General features: G+C 46.0%; 1 protein-coding gene across 1 annotated transcript in view; it reads left to right on the plus strand.

Annotated features, from left to right (window-relative positions):
• The first annotated feature begins 2834 nt into the window (after nt 1-2834).
• Nucleotides 2835-21049, plus strand: part of RAB9A (RAB9A, member RAS oncogene family) — a 146331-nt gene continuing 128116 nt past the window's right edge. Inside the window, exon 1 of the mRNA XM_069204714.1 lies at nt 2835-2961. The gene's annotated coding sequence lies outside the window, so the exon portion shown is untranslated. The remainder of the gene's footprint in view (nt 2962-21049) is intronic.

Consider the following 21049-nt stretch of genomic DNA (forward strand, 5'->3'; position numbering starts at 1 on the left):
TATAAATCGACTGGGGATACCAAATCACAGTTGTTGGTAGCGATAGCCAAAGAGGTCTTGGAACTTTGTCTTCAACACCAGATTTCAGTGATGGCGGAGTACATTGCGGGATGTTCCAATCTAGTAGTGGACTAGAATTCTCACTTCCTGGGGGATGGCAGCAATTGGAGACTGGATCCTCAGAAGTTTGCCAACCTGAATCTTGTGCCATCAGTCAGTTTGCATCTCGACTGAATACTCTGTTACCCCGGTTTCTCAGTTGGAGACTGGATCCCCTTGCGTCGGGGTTTGATGCATTCCTCCAGTCATGGGGGACGGAGCTCTTATATGCCTTTCCCCTGTTCTCCATGATTCAGAGAGTACTCTCTCAGGTGAGGTGACTAGCAGCAGAGATGGTTTTGATAACGCCTCTGTGGCAGGCTCAACCTTGGTTTCCAGTAGCAATGGTACTGTTGTGCGCTCCCCCTCTGCGCATTTTCCACCATCCATCTCTTTTGCTGGACCCAGCGGGGTGTCCACATCCCATGATTCTGATGGAGCGGTTGTATCTCATGGTGTGGAGACTTTCAGAAACGTTGTCAAATGCCTAGAGTTTCGGACAAAGCATTGTTTTTCTTGTCCCAGTCCTGGGCCCCATCCACTCACAAGTGTTACAAATTGTCTTGGAAAAGATGGACTAGTTGGTGTGATGAACAACTTATTTATCCCCAGGTATTAATGTGATCGTTAATTTTCTTTCTGATTTGGCATCTCATGGCTTGGCCTATAGAACCATTAACAATTTTCAGTCAGCAATATCTGCAGGACATCCCCATGTAGAGGGTAAACCCGTCGGGGAACACCCTTTAGTTGCAAATTGTTGCGGGGATTCAGGATGATCAATCCTCCCTAGCCCAAATATTCAGTTTTGTGGGATCTTGATATAATTTTATGTTTTTTGAGAGCTTGGCCCTGCAACGAGGAGCTTTCACGGAAACAGTTATCAGCAAAACTTACTTTTCTTCTATGTTTAATTTCTTGCTGAAGGGTATCAGATGTGAAGGCACTAGATTTAGCAGGTAGAGTATTTAATGGGAGTGTCTTTTACAATTTCCATAAAAACTAAAATGGCTTCTAACTGTATTTCGTATCCTGCATTTCCTCATCATCAAAAGTTATGTGTTGTTAAATGTTTGAAAGCACATGAAGGATCTATGCAGGAGGTTAGACGTGATGCCCAGGGACGATTACTTATTTCTTTGCAGAAACTATTTGGTCTGTTTCATCTGCCACTCTGGCCAGGTGGGTTAGATGGCTGCTTAATGAAGCTGGTATAGATATTTCTGTGTTTGGGCCTCACTCTGCTCGGGGTGCAATGGCATCCAAAGCCTTTTGTTTTAGCTCTCGTCTAGAAGACCTTATGTCAGCGGCAGGCTGGTCCTCAGGTTCTTCTTTCAGCGTGTTTTATCATAAACCTATTGTTGATATAGCATCAGTGTTGGTGAATCAGCTTTGAACTAGCATAATCCGAAGCCTCCAGTCCCGACATAGAATAAAAAAAGTCTAGCTTTCATGTCAAGAATTTTCAGTTCTATTAAGGACACGGAGGCAAGGATTATCCCACCTGTAGGAATGTTAAGATTATGTTGTATCTGACTTCGACAATGTCATGTATTGCTTAAATGAAATGTTATTAACATCCACCCCCTGATCCTTATTTGAAAGGCTGTTATTGGTATGTTTTTCTTTATCCTGGGTGAGGATATTAATAAAAACGCTTTAAATTCAGAATTTGGAGTTCTGTTTCCTGGCATGTTGGAGCCCTGTTGATCTCGTCGTTGGGAGGGAATCGTGAGATTGGTTTCACTCAGTTCATGAGTCAGGTTATGGGCTGTTCGTCGCAAAGAAAGAGGAAGGACTTTGTTGCATGAGATATATATATATATATATATAAATAAATGAGGAATACGTATGATTGGACAGTGTTGTGGACTACTGGGGATCATGGGATCTGTAGTAGTGGGTTTTTTACTTGTTTTCATTGGCTGCTGCATTTTATGCAGTAAAAAGAGAGGAGCATAATCCTTGCCTCCCTGTCCTTAATAGGACTGAAAATTCTTGATGCGAAAGCTAGATTTTTTTTTTATTGTTTTCACACCAGTAACGTGATCTTTTATCATTACTAAATGCTCCCCATTCTTTATTGCCACTTTCCTGGGACTGGCAATTTTCATTCTTGTATGTTTGGCACCAATAAGGACAATTACTGAAGAGATCAGATTCTCGTGCGTTTTTGTATCTTTTACTTGCTTCTTTTTATACCTGTAACGTATTTGTTTTATCATGTAAAGGTTTTGATTACCTGCATCATGATTAATAAATATAATAATACAGGAATCCCATGTTTGTATTACTGGGCACTGCCTTTGGGCAACACGAGCACCATGAAGTCATTTTTTAAAAAGAGTTGCAGGAACCACGCTTCATGAATACTTGCATTTAGAATATTTAATTTGTGGGTGGGGCTTGGTTTAACTTTACCTTTCCTCTTGTATTTGAAGAAATTTCCGCGAGACCCACTCTGCCAAAGAGGTCCTTCGGTGTTTACTGTGGTCAGCAGTATAACTTCCAGAATACAAAGGAACAACGCGATCAGTGTTTGACGCTTTAAAAACGAAAACAAAAAATCTTGTATGTCAGGCAGGTGGCGTAGTCTGGGACTGATATTTCCGGTGCGGCTTAGGCCTGGGCGGTCTCTCTCTGGGACGGGTGGATTGTCTTTTCCGGGGCATGTTCTTCTCTTCTAACCAATCGCAGGCTTCCCGAGCCTCTACAGGCACGGAGCCCGCCCATCACCTAGTTAGTCCGTTTAAAGTGGCTTTCTGATTGGCTCTCTTCGCTTTCACTTTTTGAAGTCTTTGGAGAGTCGAAAGCAAGTCTGAGTCGATCAGAATCTTGAGACCCTTTGCTGGGCGCTTGGAGGTAAGTCTCACGTTTTGGTCGTGGGGTTTTCATGTCTCTTTGCTAACCCGGCTGTTAAAGTGTCGGTTCTTTTCTGAAAGCCTCCGAAAGCGGACCAGATTAGGAGGGTCAGGTGCTGTTTACCTGCTGTCTCTATGCTGCCGATTGATCAGGTGTTAGGCTGCCACCCCGCCCATCTCCTTCCTGGGAATTGGTCTGTCTGATTTATCAGTATCTGTCTTCAGTGCTCCAATGATAAAATAAATATCACGGATACAAAAGGTTAATAGATGTCGTGATAGTGCACTTATGGAAACAGCAGGCTTGGTTTTAAAGGAGAGCAGTTCCTTCGAACTTGTTTGAGTCCTCAGATCTGTGGCTCCCAGTGCGCGTTAAAAGAAAGCTCTTGTCAGATATGGTATGATGCAGTGTCCCGTGACTGACTCCGTGTAGTTCAACTCAGGCCTGACCTGCCAGTTGAAAGAGGCGCGTGATAAGACTGTCGCAAGTTGGCCTTTCCCCCTACTTGGTGTGATTAGTCTTGCTAAGTTGTTTTTTTATACATTTGCAGTTAGCTTCTCTACCCCATCCCCCTACAATTCCGGCATTAGGATAGGAGGTACTAGGCGGGGAAGAGAGGTAGCGGTTGGGTTTTGGTCTGTAGCGATGTTAACCCAGGTTAATTTTGACTTCTTTATATTTTTTTTTTGTTTTTATAATTTTGGTTGCTTTCAACACAATCAAACGTCAGAGGGAAATCCTCAGACAACACTGGCGAATGAGAGTAGTTAGCAGACAATTTTAGGAGAGAAGAGTTGGGAACCGGTCTTCACAGACATGGGCTGAGGTTGCTCTTAGGAGGCGCATTAAAGTTATCATATGACTACATCTCTAAACCGACGTCATGGTGCCATGCTGGTAGTTTAGTTAAGAAAACTGTGCATTCTGGGAGTTGCAGTCCTGGTTCACTTAAGTTGTTTCAGTATGATTTCAAAGTGTCATGGTTTGCAGAAGGAAATGGTGATCTGAGCTATAGTGTCCGTGTTGCCAATGAGCCTTCTGGCAATTTGGGTTGAGGGTATTGGACCTTTAGTAAATAATATCTGGCGAATGCTTTGCAGCTGTTGTTTTACTAATTCTATTAAACTTCATTGATACTGAAGCAGAGTACGTTATTTTTGTTTGTTTTACTTTTTTACTGACAGTTGTGTACGACAGTTATAGTAACTCGATTTGTATATATCCGTGTTTGCAGTTCGTTATATATATGTTCACTCAAGCGTATTTATTCTTTGATTCCCATGTCTGTTTTTCTTACTAGGTTGGACAAGGTAAATGGCCGATGCAGGTTTTTTTTTTTTTTTTTCATAAGCTTGCTTTTCCACATTCTGACACTTTAAGGAGTTAGGGTCAATCTGGAGTCCGATAGATCTTGGTCTCTAGCAGGCTATACAGCTCTTCTCAGTGTGTTATAGCTGTATTAACAGAATAAAGGATCATAATTATTTTGGTCTGTCGATAGATTGGGGAGGGGGGGCGGGGGAAGAGAGTAGCACATTCCAAATGTCACCCTTTAAAAACCAGAGCGGTATTTGGCAACAAAATCACTTCGAGAAACTTGCATACGTAGCTGCAAAGTCCATTCTTCTTTTATTCCTGCCACTTTTATGCTTACTTCTATATTGCTATCCTGATTTATTTTTTCTGACAGTCTTTCCAAATGGTTTAAAAGGACCGTATTGAGCGGATGATTCTGCAGATTTGTCAAAAACTTATACTGTTCAATGAAACCCCTGGCTCAGTGTCATGATGACTACCGGGGATGAATAGTCGGCGAGAAAGCATTACTACTAGTAACGTTTTAAGATGTACAACGCATTCTAAAGAAAGGACCATTTCCAAGAATTTTGATCTATTTGTGTTGAAAACAAAGGATGCTTGCGAAGTTCGTAGGGGAAGTCATCAAACTGGTATATCAGATTGTGACACTTTTCACGTTTTTTTGGTTTAGATGGTTTCCCGTACCAGAACTGATTTAAAAATTGGTCACCCTGTTCTTTCTATCATCTCGTTAGGTTATGTGCCCAGCAAATGTGAATGATGGCACACTAGCCCTTCATTACGACTTCGGCAGATGGAAAAGGCCCTCCGCCGAAGTTCAGCAGTCTGGTTACTGCCAGTGCAGTCCCCTTCCAGCAGCCCTTATTAAGAGTTTCCCACTGGGTCAGCAAGCAGAACTCTGTTTCTGCCTGCTGACCCAGTGGGAAACAGCCCACAACATTGATGCCGGCTCATAATTGAGCCGGCAGCAATGTTGCAGTGCATAGGGTGCACCAGCACCCATTGCGCTTATCACTATCTACAGTGAAAAGTGCGTTGGGCTGGCCATGGGGCCCCTGCACTGCCCATGCCAACTGCATGGGCCCCCATGGGCCCCCCTGCATCCCATCTCCACCAGCCTTTTCATGGCAGGCTACTGCCATGAAAGCGTTGGTGGAGGGACTCTCAGTCCCCAGGGTATCGCTGCTTGCAGTGCTGCCCTGGCACATTAGGACCGCCAGATCGACAAGTCGTAATCTGGTGGTGCCTGCGGTCTGACTGTGGGGCATCTGCCACGGTTGTAATGTGGCTGCCGGAGTGCCACATTGGCGGCGGTCCAACCGCCATCGCGGCGCGGGCAGTCTTCTCAATGATTAGCTTAGTGTGTATTTGTAAGGAACTAAAGCAGAATGCAACCAATGGTTGTAGTTGCTGTTTTTTATATGCATTTGTCTGATTTGCAAGGAAGTTATTAAGTTGAGTGACTAGAATACAAAAACCTCTGCTTGTTTTGTGAAATTGGAGTAATCTTCTAGAAACTGCCTCCATATGGTGTGATTGTTGTAGCAAAGCACCTGAACTGATATTATTTAAATTGCACAAAATGTGCAGGCAGAGTTGTCATAATTTTAGCTTTTGCACTGAGGGCCAGCAGTGGCAATTAATCTATGCATGTTACTGCTAGTGCGCCCAGTCCTTTAATAAGTAAACTTATAAGGGGATGCGTATAGGTCGATGAACCTTTTGATTCGCTTGGAGTAGCCTAGCTACGGTGTAACCAATGATCAACAGTAATCGATACACAAATCAATACCATTAAGCAAAAACATTAATCAGCAGTTAATAACATAGCACCATGACATGCAGTCATGAATAACCACAACTCAATATGCGTTTTATCAATTTAATTTCCCTATTAGTTACAATACTAAGTGGTGGAACTAATTCAAACTTTAATCATAGCACATCAAGATTAATTCATTAGTGAACACCAATAACCTAATCTAATCAGAACTTGCAACAATATATATTGTAACGAATCAGCATTAGCCAAAATATGAATCAAAGGAGAATACGTCAACATGAGTAGCAGAGTTCAGCAAATCAGTCAGTCAATCATTTGTCACTATAGTTGTCAATGTGTAAAATAGGAACCTCACCTAACCCAGATTAGCATGTGGGACTTCATGCGAAAATAATTTTTAACATGAATTTGGAAAAACATCTAGCTAAAAGGAAAACTTATGAAAACAGCGCAGTCTGTACCTATAAAGAAAAGGCAAAAAAAGTTAGTTCAGTCGCATTGTCATAGCTACTTATCCACGATATGGATCAGCAGCAAAGTTGGTCTTCGTCTTCAGGTCATAAATCGATCAGCATCTCATCAGGCTCTCAAGAGCATGAGCCCAATGACAGAATCTCGAATCTCTTCGGACATCCACGCTTAACCTCCTAACCTCTCCCTTAACACCTCTGTTCTGAAGTTTTCCCCCTTTGTCATGACATTATATAAAAGTCACCCAGACTATCCCCTAATTCGTAATTGGTCAGTTAATCACCAGTTATGATGCTGTCCAATTCCACATTTAATTTTAATATTGTACAGTTCTTAGATTGTTGATTGGTTCACTCTGTAATGTCCTCATCATCCGGCTCGTCGGGTATCGAAAATGTTGCATCTTCTTCTCCAGTCAGTGTCTCCATTGTTCGAGTGCTGGGAAAGTACATCCAGTCTGCTTTACGCAGTCCTTGATACAAAATTGATTCCATCATCTCCTGTTCGTCCGTTCATCGCAGAGAATTTTAACTAAGCAGATTTTATTAAACAATGAGCGGTTCATGGTCCGTTCAGCACATCAGTTTCTCTACATTGCGCGTTAACATTCAGCTTCTGCATGAGGCCTGGCAAAACTAGGCCACAACTTCGGCTAATGCGAAACATACGTTATATATCTTAATATGTCATACTACTACATTATTCAGTTCATTTTTCTATATTTCATACAGATTATTCATTTTTATTAGTACATTTGTGAAGCTTGGTGATCGCTCTCCGAGGGTACATTTTCAAACGTGCACATTTATTTTTCTACGTCAATTACTCAAACTACTTAAACATTCATTAATATTTTCTAATTAGTATATCTGCATTATCATTACCTTGTTTAGTATGTTCAGGCGTCTTTCAAATACCATTCAGTGTTCAGCACTACATTATGAATTGAACTATTCCTTCACTTAATAATGATCTATTGTACTCCTTACATATAAATGCCACAAAACTATATTTGAGCTTGTTGCCAGAGAAGCCGCTGTAACAAGGGAACCAATATAAAATGTAGCAATGTATGTGATGTGATGTTACTAAGATAGTGTCCTGACATCGGTTGATTTTAATGTTGGCGGTTTGTGGTTTAAAAATTCCTATTGGAATCCTTTTTTTAATTTAAATATTTTTCTTAGTGCTCATATTAACCTGAGGTCCTCCTTTTCTTACAACTTAATGTCATATCACAGATGTTGTCAGAGTCCATGCTTCTGTAGAAAGCTCTACTGAGGGTCCAGGCACCAATGAGGACAGGGTGTAATCATAGGACTACAACAGCCTGAATGTCACCATCACCCATTGAGATTCTCACCAGTTGCCTGAAGGCTGCCACACTTGTGAGGGTTAGTCTCTCTCTTTCTTCCCCTTTTTTTTTTTTTTTTTTCTGTGCACAAGTCCATAAAAGATCTATATCTTTAGAGAAGTTGTCAGTTTGTATTCTGCATAGCTTGCCAATAGCCACAAAGGGGCAGACAAAGCAAGAAGATGTGATACCATTAACGCCTCCAGCATCACATAAGCAAAGCGCTATGGAGGGACCAGCATTGACTGCACCATAGCGATTTGTTTTAATTTACTTTGAGCCATATTGCACAGCTACATGTTCTGCTTTGCAACCTCTTTAAAACACATTCATTCCAACAAAATCTTGAATAGGTGAGACCTATTGGCTTTGCTAATACTTGTTTCTTTATGCAGTAAAAATATGAAATACCAAGTAACGTGTCATATTTAGGCATAACTGTAAGTTGTACCCATCAAATTCTGGAACATTGAATGTTATGCTTTTTCATGACACATGACATTTAAAATCTCTGTATGCCACTGTAATCTATGTGACCTGTCTATTGTGACGAGTGTCCTTCCCGGTAGATAATGAATAAAACAGTCTGTGACTGGACAACTGTGGTCTGAAATAATATGTACTCCCCTAGTGAATGGAATGTGAGTGTCAGTAATAGGGCAAGTTTGGAGTGCTTTATCATGTCGCATCAGCTAGGACACACAGTGTAACAGATTTTATTGCATATTAGTATGTCTGGGATCGCAGGAAGTGGAAGACTGATTGCCATTACACAGGAACCTGATATTACAGACACTTTCCTGCTTTCCATGTTGCACGTCACTCATTTGCAATATAAGACACAGGGTGGGGCTAGCGATTTTGCCCAGAATGACTTGTTTTGTGCCCACTCAGACACCGTAATTAAAACATTAAGCGTCCAGAAGGTGTGAGTGTTGTGGTTGGCAGGCCCTGCTGGTGCTGTTGTGACCCAGCCTGTGACTTGTCTGGAATGTGCCCTATCATTGTATCGGCATCATTTGGCGGGGATGAAAGAGGGGATGAGTTGGTGGCTGCAGACACATGCACTCTCTAAGAGTCCCATGCCCCACAGTACAAAAAAAGCAAGCATTTGTAATGCATTCAGTCTCACATTTGCAAAAGTTAGAGCTTTTGCCATTGTAAATGAAAATGTATTTTAGCCATGTGTTTTGGTTTCGAGTGGAGTGGATGTATTTGGTTTGGAGTGGAATTCTGTAGGGTGAATTGGAATGGTTACTTGTGAAATTGTGTGGTGTGTATTGTATTTGTGTAGTGGAATTATGTGGCATGGTGAATAGATAGGGCTGAGAGTTGCACAGAATGGATAGAAAGGAAGATAGAGTTGGATAGGTGATTTGTGTGTGAAGTGGTGAATGAACTCCAGACAGAGGAACAGAAAGTGTGTGAGAAAGAGAGAATGAATGGGAGATTAAGCCACAAATCCATAAAGAGGGAGTGCCTGTGTACGCAGACGTCACCCCAAGAAGAGGAGGAGAGCGTGGGTTTGAAGGACGAAAACCTTGAAAAGACACTGGGAAGAAACTGAGCTTGAAGACCTGAAGTCAACCACATGAAATAGGTGGGAAGAGTGAATAAGTGAGCAAGAGAGAGGGAGTATGAGAGAGAGGAAGATAGAGAGTTACAAGTGGGAGGGGCACCCAGGGGAAGGGCAAGAGGTGGACCACTGTACAGATCTAGGAGGTATAGGAAGGTAACGTGAGCAGGCAGTGTGTAGAGGAGATTGAGTGTGAGGGAGGGATAATAGAAGCAATGCAATTGCAAGATTAGGGGGTAGTTGGAGCGTGAGGGAGAGATGAGAGGGGTAGTGGGAGTATGAAGGAGAGATGAGAGGTTTGTTAGAAGTGGGATGTGGGAATGGGTTGTATTGGAATTTTCTTTTATGGAATTGTGTGTTGTGTGGGTAAAATATGTGGCATGGTGTGCTGTAGAATTATGTGGATAGTAATTAAATGGTAGTAACTGTAGTGGAATTCTGTACCCTGAGGTTGTAGTTTAAAGAGTTAGTTATGTGAAATTTCCGAAGTGGTTCTACTCACCAGACGGGGCAAAGGTGAAGTTTGCTCTGAAGACTGAGCTATTTTTGTCCTTATAAAAAATCAGATATATGTCCTGTGTCAGTTGTTTCCATTATTGAGCACTCAGAGTCTTGAAGCTTCCCTCATATTTTAATATTTATAGACCAGTGTCAGATACGATGACTGAGTATCACTGTGCACGAGGAACTTAACAATGCCCCAGTTGCATCAAACCTGTCGTATTTCAGCTGTGTGCTGAGATAGTTATCCATTGCCTCAAACTACAGAAATGTACATTTAGCAAGATAAAGTTTTTTGTCCTAAAGCAGTGGAAATCCCTACTTCACTTCACTTGTAAAAACTGACATTTTGCTGCCTAGAGCGAATGGACAGTGTGGCTGCCTAGAGCAAGTGGATAGTGTTGGGGGGAAATACCACAGCCTTGACATTTGACTGTAATTGAAAACGTCGGACTCAGGTTATGTCTTTTTTTAAAATATATTTTTATCAACATTTTAATTAACATTTTGCTGTCATACACATACTGTTCATGACTTGACGGACACCGGCCACCGTTCTGTTCACCCTCATCCTTGTAGACTTCTTATCTCTTTCTTGTATATACTATTAATTGTTTCGTTAGACCTTCTAGCCGTGCATCATGTTTAGTTTTACTACGTACTCGAACTACTCGGGTCTCCTGATCATATATACATCTTGTGAATGCACCATATTGTCCTTTCTACTGCGATGTCTACATGACAGACTTTAACAAAAAATAGTAACTTTACTTGATGGCACCAGTGTTAGTGGGCGGGAGCAGCTGCAGGGAAGGATCGTATACTTCTCCACCGGTTTGTGGGAATGGTCTCCCATACCTTCCCGGCTGGTTCCATGGGGGAGGGTATCCGACCCGTTCAGCTCCTGCCTATCCCTCATGTGCGTTCCATATCCCACATTGTTTATTATTATTATTATTATTATATATATATATATATATATATATATATATAATATATTTTTTAAAATAATTTTTATTTTTTATTTTCATTTTTGGGGTTCTCTTCCTCGGACTGTAATTGCCCCCGTTTTACCCCGCATGTGTAGCCTCAGGTCTTCCCTATACACTATGCCCCGGCTGATATGACTTTGTTGCCATCTCCCTTATCCTACTCCCGTTCCTGTCACTTCTACATCCTCCCCTCTTGTTGGATCGCCTACCATCACTATACGGTTCCATTTCATCAGTACTTCCTCCCAAGCTGGCGAGATAGGAGTCTGTCGGAGGCCCCGCGCCTCCTCGCTAATCAGGACCTGCAGTTCTGCTCTCGCCCATTTCGGAACATCGTGTCTCCATACCTTCAGTAGAGGGCATCTGGGCGATTTTCCAGCCCAGTGTGATCAACCTTCTATAAAGGGCCTGGGCTAGTTCCAGGCATCGACTACCCACCTTCCCACGTGGGAGTCTTGTTCCAAGACCCAGGAGGCACAACGTCGGGGCCAGGGACAGATCCACTTCAAATAATTTATTCCGGTCAGTCAGTACCGCTCCCCGTTGGAGTTCTGGGCAACTCCACACCATATGGTCGAAGTCTGAATCTGTCCTTGCATCTGGGGAATGACCTTGGGGGGCCACCATATATTAGGGACAGACGGTGTGGGGTAAGGTACGTTCTGTGAATATAATTGTATTGGATGTATCTTAGTCGTGTGTTTCGTGAGACCGTCCGGGGGTATGCCAGTATTCTCTTCCTTTCCGTGTCAGTTAGGTCCCTACTCACTGACGCCATTTCTCCCTTTGTGTTTGGAGTGGGTCCAGGGCGTGTTCATTTTGGGACCGGTATAGTCTAGTAATTACGTGGGCCTCGCCCCCTGATAGCAAAATTAGGTGTAATATCTGGTGGGTTGGGGGTTCCGCATTAACTGTTTCCCAGTGTTCCCTCAGATTGTGGAGCAACCTCTGGTATAGAAGGAATTTCCCCTGTGGTACCCCATTACTCTCCACCAGATCGGCAAAGGATCTCAGCACCCCATCCCTAAATAGGTCCCCCACTGTCTCCACGTCCGCTTTTTTCCATGTTCCCAACCCGGGGCCCGTTTGACTTCTCTCAACGACTCCCAGCATCAGCGCCGATAGTAGTAGGTTGGACCCACTCCCACACGTTTCGTGCATTTCTTCCAGCACGATGCAGTGACTCTTGTCATGAGGCTGTCAGTGTGGTGTGCCACCCGCCGGTTAATCAAGCGTGCAATAATCAGGTCCATACCCTTCACTCCACTGGTAGTGCATCTGTCCAGCTGACCCTCTCCGGTGAACCATCTGGAGACCCACTGCAGCTGGGATGCTAGGTAATAGGACTCAAAGTCTGGGGCTCCTAGGCCCCCCGACTGAGCCGGTCTACAAAGAATGGAAAGCGATGTTCGCCTACGTCCTCCTTCCCATATGAGCTCCCGAAGCAAGGTATTAAACTCACGGAACCGTGCCGATGGGATCAATAGCGGCAAGTTAGCGAAATAATAAAGGAGACTGGGTAACATGATCATTTTGGCTAATGATATTCTGGCCATTCTAGACAGTTTCAGGGAGCGCCAGAATCTGACAGATGCCCTCAAGGAGCGAAATACCCTCCCGATGTTACCGTCCCTGAGGTCCCCCAGTTCATGATACACCTGAATGTCCAGATACTTAAAGGTGCGGGGTGCCCACACCATGTCCTGTGGACACGTGGTGGGGTGCTAACACCTTGGCAAAATGGGGAAGACAAATGTCTTGCGCCTATTGAGGTGCAGTCCCGACAGGGTACCAAATTGTTCCAAGTTTCCCAGGGCGCAAGGGGGACCAGATTCTCCATCCCTGAGATAGATGAGAATGTTGTCAGCGTACAATGAGACGACATGCTCTGTTTGCCCCCACTCTACTCCTCTACCAACTCCGTCCATCCTCAACCTGGCGGCCAGAGGTTCAATGGCAAGGGCGAATTATAGTGGGGACAGAGGACAACCTTGCCTGGTTCCCCTATAAATGGGGTAAGTATCAGATACCATCCTACCCGTCTTGACCCTTGCCAACGGGGCACCACACAATAGGTCCACCCATTCCACCCAACCCTCCCCCAGGCCCATCCGCAGCATCACCGCCCTGAGGTAGTCCTAGCATACCGAATCAAAGGCTTTCTCAAAGTCCTCCGCTAGTAACACTCGTGAAGTAGGTCTCTTCTCTATGGGCATGTGTAGGATGGCGAATAACTGCCTGAGATTCAGGGAGGTACTGCGGTTCGGAACAAATCCGTTCTGATCTGTGTGTACTAAAGCAAGTATACATTGGAGTAGGCAGTTGGCCAGAATCTTACTAAGGATTTTGAAATCATTTTTCAGCCTTGATAAGGGGCTGAAGTCAGTTACCAATGCTTCTTTAGATTTCAGTTTGGGTAGGGGGACCACCAGTGCTTCCCTGAGCGAGTCTGGCAACCTGCCGTGATGCAATGCCTCTGTGTACATCTCCACTAGTTGTGGGGTCAACAGCGTTGTATATTTTTTGTAAAAGTTCATTGGAAGGCCATCCGTCCCCGGAGTCTTCCCTGAGGCTAGTTGCGAGATGGCCTCCTGCACTTCTTCCGCTGTCACCGGCCCTCCAGTCTGTCACGTTCCTCATGCGTCAGGGTGGTCAGGGGGAGTTGGCGTAAGAAACCGTCAATTTCCTCTGTGTTGAGCTCACCTGGGTCCCTATACAGGTGGGTGTAGTATTCTTTAAAGGCGTCATTTATAGGGCCCGGTCTACATCTCCGCTCCCCCTCACTGTCTCTTACACTCGTGATGGGTTCACTATCCCCTCCTGGTCGCACTAACCACGCCAGCATCCTACCTGATCTGCCCTCCTCGGATTGCAATGAGGCTAGGTATTTTTGCATATTATGGCAGCGTAGTTGTTCCTCAACCTGGGAATGGGACCTCCTCACTCGTTCATATTCCTCTAATTCTGGCCCCTCCCCGCCCCTTCTTCGTTCCCCCTCGTGTAGATTCTTCTCGAGACTGGTCAACTCCCGCTCCAATGTACGTCTCACCCCCACTGTCTGTCCCATACAGTGACCTCTCGTTGCTATTTTAAGCGTTTCCCACTCCGTGGACCTAGAGGAGGTGGACCCCTTATTAATTTTAATATGGTCTGCCAGATATGAGCGGAGGTCATCCCTGAATGCTTGATCTTCTAGTGAAGCCGGGGACAGTCTCCAAGTTAGGATGGGGGGGGGGGGGGGGGTCTGTCTTTGGTTACTCTCCATGTTATCAGTAAAGGGCTGTGGTCAGACAGGGTACGACCAAGATATTCAGAGTGCGTCATTCCCCGTACCATGTTTGCTGCGCACACCACTCTGTCTATCTTGGTGTGCACCCGGTGGAGGCCCGAGCAACATGAGTAGTCTCTATCAGAGGGGTGTTGTTCTCGCCAATCGTCCACCAGACCCCAGGAGTCCAACCACTCCCTCAGTCTCCTGGATACCTTGTGTGTTGCCACCCCTGGCATCGGTGGGGTGGAGCGGTCCATGTCCACATCTAGAATACTGTTAAAGTCCCCACCTATTATCCGTTCTTCTGTCTACTGCCGGGTGAGTTGACTCGATAGGTGCGCCATGAAGGTGACCTGATCCTGATTGGGAGCGTAAATACTACCTAGGACAATCGAGGTACCATGCAGCTTCCCACTGACTATCACAAATCGGCCCTCACGGTCTATATTGGTTGATACTACCTCGAACAGTACCCCGGCCCAGACCCAAATCAGCACATTACGTGCGTACGCGGAATATTCCGTGGCGAACACCTGCCCTCTCCACCTGCGTCTCAGTTTCTCTGCTTCCCCTGTTGCCAAGTGGGTCTCCTGTAGCATCACCACCTGGATACCCCTTCTTTTTAAATAGGACAATATTCTAGGTCTTTTGGCTGGAGACCCCATCCCCCGTATGTTCCACATTATGAAGTTATACTCTGCCATGTTGATGTGTCATAAGCATTGCCATTTCCCCATCCCACCCCGGTGGCCCAATCCCCCCCAGATCTTATCGCATGCCCTACACCATCAAACCCTCGCCCCACAGGCACCATCTGAACTGGTAAGAATAAAACCCAAAGAACTGTGCAACAGTGCACCATATTCAACAGTTTAGTGCTAGTTCTCGCCAGACTGGTGGATGGTCGAGAATCCGGTGGGGGGTGGCGTGCTCGGGGGGCCCCAAGCTCATGTAACTCTCCTCACCTAGAGGCCAACTGTACCGTTCAGTTATCCAAGTTCACCTGCAGAGTCACTTTCGGGGCACGCGCCAAGCTCTCCGAGCCCACCACGGAGGACCCTGCTGTGTCATCTGATTCACCTCCTGATCCCTAAGGAGGGGACGCCTCTCCACTCATGGAAGCCGCCGCCTCCAGGGCCGCTTTCTTTCCCAACTCCCTCTGTGCCTGTGTTGGTGCCATGCGGTTGCGATTTCTGCTCCGCCGCCTCCTTGGGCCCTTGCGGGGACCGTCCTCAGCTCATTCCTTCCTCGTGCGCTGCCCAGGCCGGCATCCGCGTGCTTCCAACCATTCCCACTCCTCATTGGGGGATTGGAAGAATGTAGTCTTGTCCTCAAGAGCTACCCTCAGCCTCGCCGGGAAGAGGAGTGAGTACTGTAGTCCCTCATCTCTGAGGGCCCTCTTAACCGCCTGGAATGAGGCACGTTTGGACTGGACTTAGAGTGTGAAATCTGGGAACAGCGTCACTTCCCCATTCGCCACCTTAAAAGGGCCTGCTTCTCTGGCCGCTGCAGCAAGGTATCCCTATCCCTGTAGTGAAGCAGTCTAGCAACCACCACTCGGGCTGGTCTACCCGGCGGCAGGGGCCTCGAGGGGACCTGGTGCGCCCCTTCCAATGCAAACAAGGGGGTCAGCCTGTCCGGTGGCACGACTGTGCGCAGCCACTCCTCAAGGAAATCCACCATATTCGAGCCCTCCGCTCCCTCTGGAAGTCCTACGACCCATACATTGTTCCTAGGGTTTCTCCCCTCAGCGTCTTCTGCTCTTTGTTCTAGCTGTGTCACTCTGTCTGTGAGGTTCATCACTGTGGCTGTTAGGTCTTTTTGTGCCGGCGCTATTACAGTCAGGGCGGATGAAGTTTCCATGACTCTGTGGCCAGCTTCTGGTGGTCCGCCCTCAGGAGGCCCACTTCGACTGCAACTTGATTAATGTCGTGCTACAACACTGTTTTTGTGTCCTCAATTGCACTCAGGATTTTGTCCAGGGTATCCTGCACTTTGGATTGCGGTGGGTCCTGAGGCTCCCCACCACCACATTCCACGGACGGGGTTCGATCCATGGTTTTACCCTTGTGCCTGCTCTTGGAAGACATCGGGGATATTGTGGGTCGCGTCCACAGGCTTACAGCGGGGGGCCTGCCAGCTGTTTCAAAACCTCTCCAGCGCTTTTGGTGACCACACCGCTCCACCTTCCCTTCCACGTTTATGGGTTGTTCTCCCAAAGAGCGGCTATACCGTCCTCACCAGATCCCATCTCAAGTAGGATGCGTGCCCAACAGGGCCATGAAGCTCACACGAGGCTTATCTCTCCTGTCCTCCAAGGCCCGTCGGAAGGTCCGTGCCACCGCTTCCCTGTCTCTGCAGGGCGAGAGGCTTTGTTCAGCTGGGTCTACCTCTGGTGTTACTAGAGCCGCTCCGTTCCCTCCGTCTGTCTCCGCTCCCGGCAGCCGCCCGATTTCTCAATTCTGTGTTCCCCTGGGGGTCGCAGTGGCAGTCTTGTGGTGGTTAGGGAGGGACTCGTCCTTCTTTATATGGGCAGCGTTATTGCCTCCTTATATTCATTATTTACCTTTTTGTTCACCTTTGTTTAATTTATTATTTTCCTTATTTTATTTTACCTACTTTCCTTTCCACACATTATACTTCAGGCCATGAATAGGGGTATTCCGTCTGCTCCAGTGTGGAGCTACTTTGAGCCTATGTGCACTGTCCGAGTCATCGCTGTTTGCACCTTCGTCCGTATTGCAGCATGGCACAGCGCCTTCAGTTTTTGCTTCTCCCGGGCTCCAGGGCTCGACCTTCCTTTACCGGGTCTCGACAGCGTAGCACACGTGGGTTCTTCTCCCCCTGTGGTGGGCTGCACATACAGCGCTCCTATCGCGCTGGACCTCTGACCTCACACCGGGTCCCCCGCTGTCTGTCTTAGCGGGACCGGAGCACCTTCCCCCCGGGGTTGGCACACCCGGTAGTCAGTCGCACTGCGCCTGGGCGCGCACGGCAACTTTGGTCCCCTGTCACGGGGTGGGGCACTAGGCCACTGTTGCCTCATTCCTGTTTAACCTCCAGCGAGCACCCTCGGGCGCTCAAGGCAGCATGCCTGGCTCCTCGTCAGGTCCGCCGCTCCGCAGCAGCGGCGTCCACATTAGGGCGCGGCACCGTGTCTTCAGTTTTCGCTTCTCCCAATCTCTTGGGCTCAGTCTTTCTTTACCGGGCCTGATCTCACCGGACCTCCGACCACAATCCGGGTTCCCCACTGTTTATCTTAGCGGGGATGGAGCAACTTCTCCCCTGTGGTTGGCATGCCAGGCGGTCAGTCGCACCCCGCCCGGGCGCGCGCAGCAGCTTTGGTCCCCGGTCTCAGGGTGGGGGGCCAGGCCTCTGGCTCCTCGCATCTGGTCCACTTCCAGCGAGCACCCTCGGGCGTTCAGGGCAGCATGCCCGGCGGCTCGTCAGTTCTGCCGCTCCACACCGGCAGCGCTGACGTCCGGGTCAAGGCGCAGCACCGCGCCTTCAGTATTTGCATCTCATAATCTCTTGGGCTCAGTCTTTCTTTACTGGGCCCCGGCAGCGACGTGTGCGGAAAGTCTTCTTAGTTTCCTCACCTTGTGGTGAGTTGCACTTGCAGCGTTCAGATCGCGCCGGACCTCTGATTACACTCTGGGTTCACCACTGTTTATATTAGTGGGGATGGAGCAGTTTCACCCCGTGGTTGGCATGCCCGGCGGTCAGGCGCACCCCGCCCGGGCACGCACAGTAACTTTGGTCCCCGGGCTCAAGGTGGGGCGCCAGGCTGCCAGTTCCTCGCACCTGTTCCACTTCCAGCGAGCACCCTCAGGCGCTCAAGGCAGCGCGTCCAGGTTTTTATCAGATAACTCGTAGGCCCCTCCACAGCAAAAGGTTTATGCGGCCGCCATCTTCGGCTGCTCGGCCACGCCCCCTGACTCAGGTTAGGTCTTTTTGAGAATGGCCAGCTGTGATATGGCGTCTTGTGCTGCTGACCCAGGCCAATTTATTTTCCTCATTAACTTCCTTAAGCGCTACCTGCTCATGCTGGGAAATTATACAGAGGCGGATAGAGAGATTTTTTCTGCTCCATCTTCGTACAGTATAGATATCTTGCAAGATCTAGTTAGGTTGAGAAATCTATCAAGATATTGTTGATTAATCCTAAGTATCAAATGAGTGATACAATGCAACCCCTTACTCTTAATCATCCAGCAGGATCTGCAGCATAGAATAGCTGTGCGTTTGGTTCCTTTAATGTATCAGCGTTTTCAGCCTCTGTTTATTTAGATCAACCTGTGTATAAAAGAGCTTAGCGAACATAAATATGTAAATACTCTGTAGTGGCTGTATGCTTGTGGAAGTATCAACATGTGAATGCTATACTGACTTTTAACCTTAAGCAGTACACTTTGAAGGAACGCATCAACCAGGGTGAGATTTGCTGGCGGCTTTTATCTGTGTAAGTGTGAAAGCCACAGCGGAAGTGTAGCCCATACAGCTTTCAAAGCGTTTGAGTCTTATCCGTTGTAAACAGACAGGTTTTTGATTTTAGGTGCTCCCAATAGAGTGTGTATGCATAGTAGTGTAAGACAGTTGCGATGCGAATTGAAGCTGCTGAGTGAAGTCAGTGTGACGTAATTTGGTCCGCGCTGGGGTTAGTCTGTTAGTGGAAAGCTGCACACATATCGTGGACACTACTGCGTTATTGGTTGATTATAGCTTGTGAAAAGGATTGTGGGATTGAAATTGCTTCCTGATTTTCTAAGAATTCGTATTTGTGAACTGAAATTAGTTCAAAAATGAAAAGCTTTAAGAAATGTGCTGTGTTTATTCCAGTTAGGGAGAGTGAGCCCACACCACCCGAGGGAACTCCAGTAAATAAGGTGATGGAAGCAAGAGGAGTTTCTGCAAGCATTTGGATCAAACAACAGTGTATAATTACAGAGAAAGAGGGTTCACTGGCTTTTCCATGTTATGTAACCCTTAACTTGAGGGTTCTAGAGAATTTGAGGAGAATATTGTGCTAATTAAAGCCTCCTCTGAGACCCACATAATTTGAAACTCTTGCTATTAGGGAACTAATGGCGAGACAAAAGTGTGACTCAGAAGACATGTTTATAAGTCAGCTTTTGATGAATCGTCCCCCCACCCTATCATGTAGCTGAAATGACAGTACCAAATGTCGTCCGGAGTGTACCTGCAGCTCCAGTTTCACAAGTCTGGTTCAGGTAGTGCTAAACTTAAATGCCAGTTCAGTGGCACAAGTACCTGCAATGCCAGTTGTTTACACAGCATATTAGTGCTCCAGTTGTGAACTAGATAGTGCCAAACACAGGGATGACTCCGATGGAATCAACACCTTACGAGTTAGCATCTGCACATAATCTGACGCACTTACTCATAATATCTTCACTGTCCCGACTTATCCTATCATTTGTTCAAATGATTTTGTGGGGCCTGCAATGACTATTAGTTCTTCAGATACTTCTACTTTATCTGTATTTCCGGTTTGTGTTCTGGAGTGTACTCTTGTTTATATCTTGCTGCATTTATATTTTGTTGTTGTGCGTATCTGAACTTTTTAGATTGTTGGCTAATATTGTTCTCATTGCATTTTGGCATATTTCTCAGTATTCTAGTCTTTGTTGCACTTCTCATATTTGTGTAAATTCTGGGACAGACCAGCACATCTGACGTTCTTACAGTCCATGCATATCTCTTTTATATATAGGAACAGGACACAGTCAAAAATATGCCTCTTTTAAGTACCTGTGAAGTTTTCCACTTGATTGCGTTTAGGTGTGAATCTCCTGATAGCCCCAAGCCAGGAGACTCTAACAAAATGAAGCTGGGTGGCTCCTTAATTTCAGCATTTGCTATGGGCCCAGCTGAAATCTGATAAGCCCATCACCGCCTGCACCCTACGTGTTGCTAGTTGGAAAGAAAGTGAGAAATGTGCAGGCGCTGCTGAATGTGTCCAGATGTCTGAAAATTACACCAGCACAAGTTAATCATATATTTGTGGTGACAAATCTCTTGGGCAGGGTAGGCGGTGTCCACCCTTTGAAAATAATGGGTGTACGCAGTCTACCCGCATGTACCTTCAACTCTTGTCATGGGTGTTACAGGATGTTGTGCTGTATAGCTATCTCTTCTAATGGCTTTTAGGGCATAATGTGTTCTTCCCACTAATCCAGTTCTGAATTACTATAATTAGGCCCATGCTTTCAAGCTCACTATGGGCAGAGGGATCCCTGGAAGCATGCTTAGGTAACTTCCTTATGGGCCTTCCACTTTTGACCTGACCTGTCCTGTCCCTGTTTTTCTCTGTGTAGTTGGCGTTTGAATGGGCTTCCCGTTAGCCCTTCTTTGGCCATCAAATTCACAACATTATGGCAAGTTCTTTTGTTTTTCTTGTCCCTGCTAGCGTGCCTGGTCCTTAGTAATAAAACTTACAAGGGGACGCGTATTGGATCGCATGGAGTATCCTAGCCATGTAGTGACCAATGTTATCAATATTCAATATGACCCATCAATAACCACTAGGAGAATCATTAATTATTAGACAATTATATTGATACTTCATGAATAACCACAACTCAATATACATTTTAACAATTTTTATTTCCTGATTAGTTACAATTCTAGTGTATAAGGTTAACTCAAACTTTATTAAATCAGCTTAGAATTAGTTTATTAGCGACCCCCAGTAACACAATCTAATCAGAACTTGAGAAAACATATACTCCAATGCTTCAGCATAAGCCAACAAAGATGAATATGTCAACATCAATAGCAGAGTTCAGCAATCAGTTTG

The sequence above is a fragment of the Pleurodeles waltl genome, chromosome 8 (genome assembly GCF_031143425.1).
Source record: "Pleurodeles waltl isolate 20211129_DDA chromosome 8, aPleWal1.hap1.20221129, whole genome shotgun sequence".
Lineage (NCBI taxonomy): Eukaryota > Metazoa > Chordata > Amphibia > Caudata > Salamandridae > Pleurodeles > Pleurodeles waltl.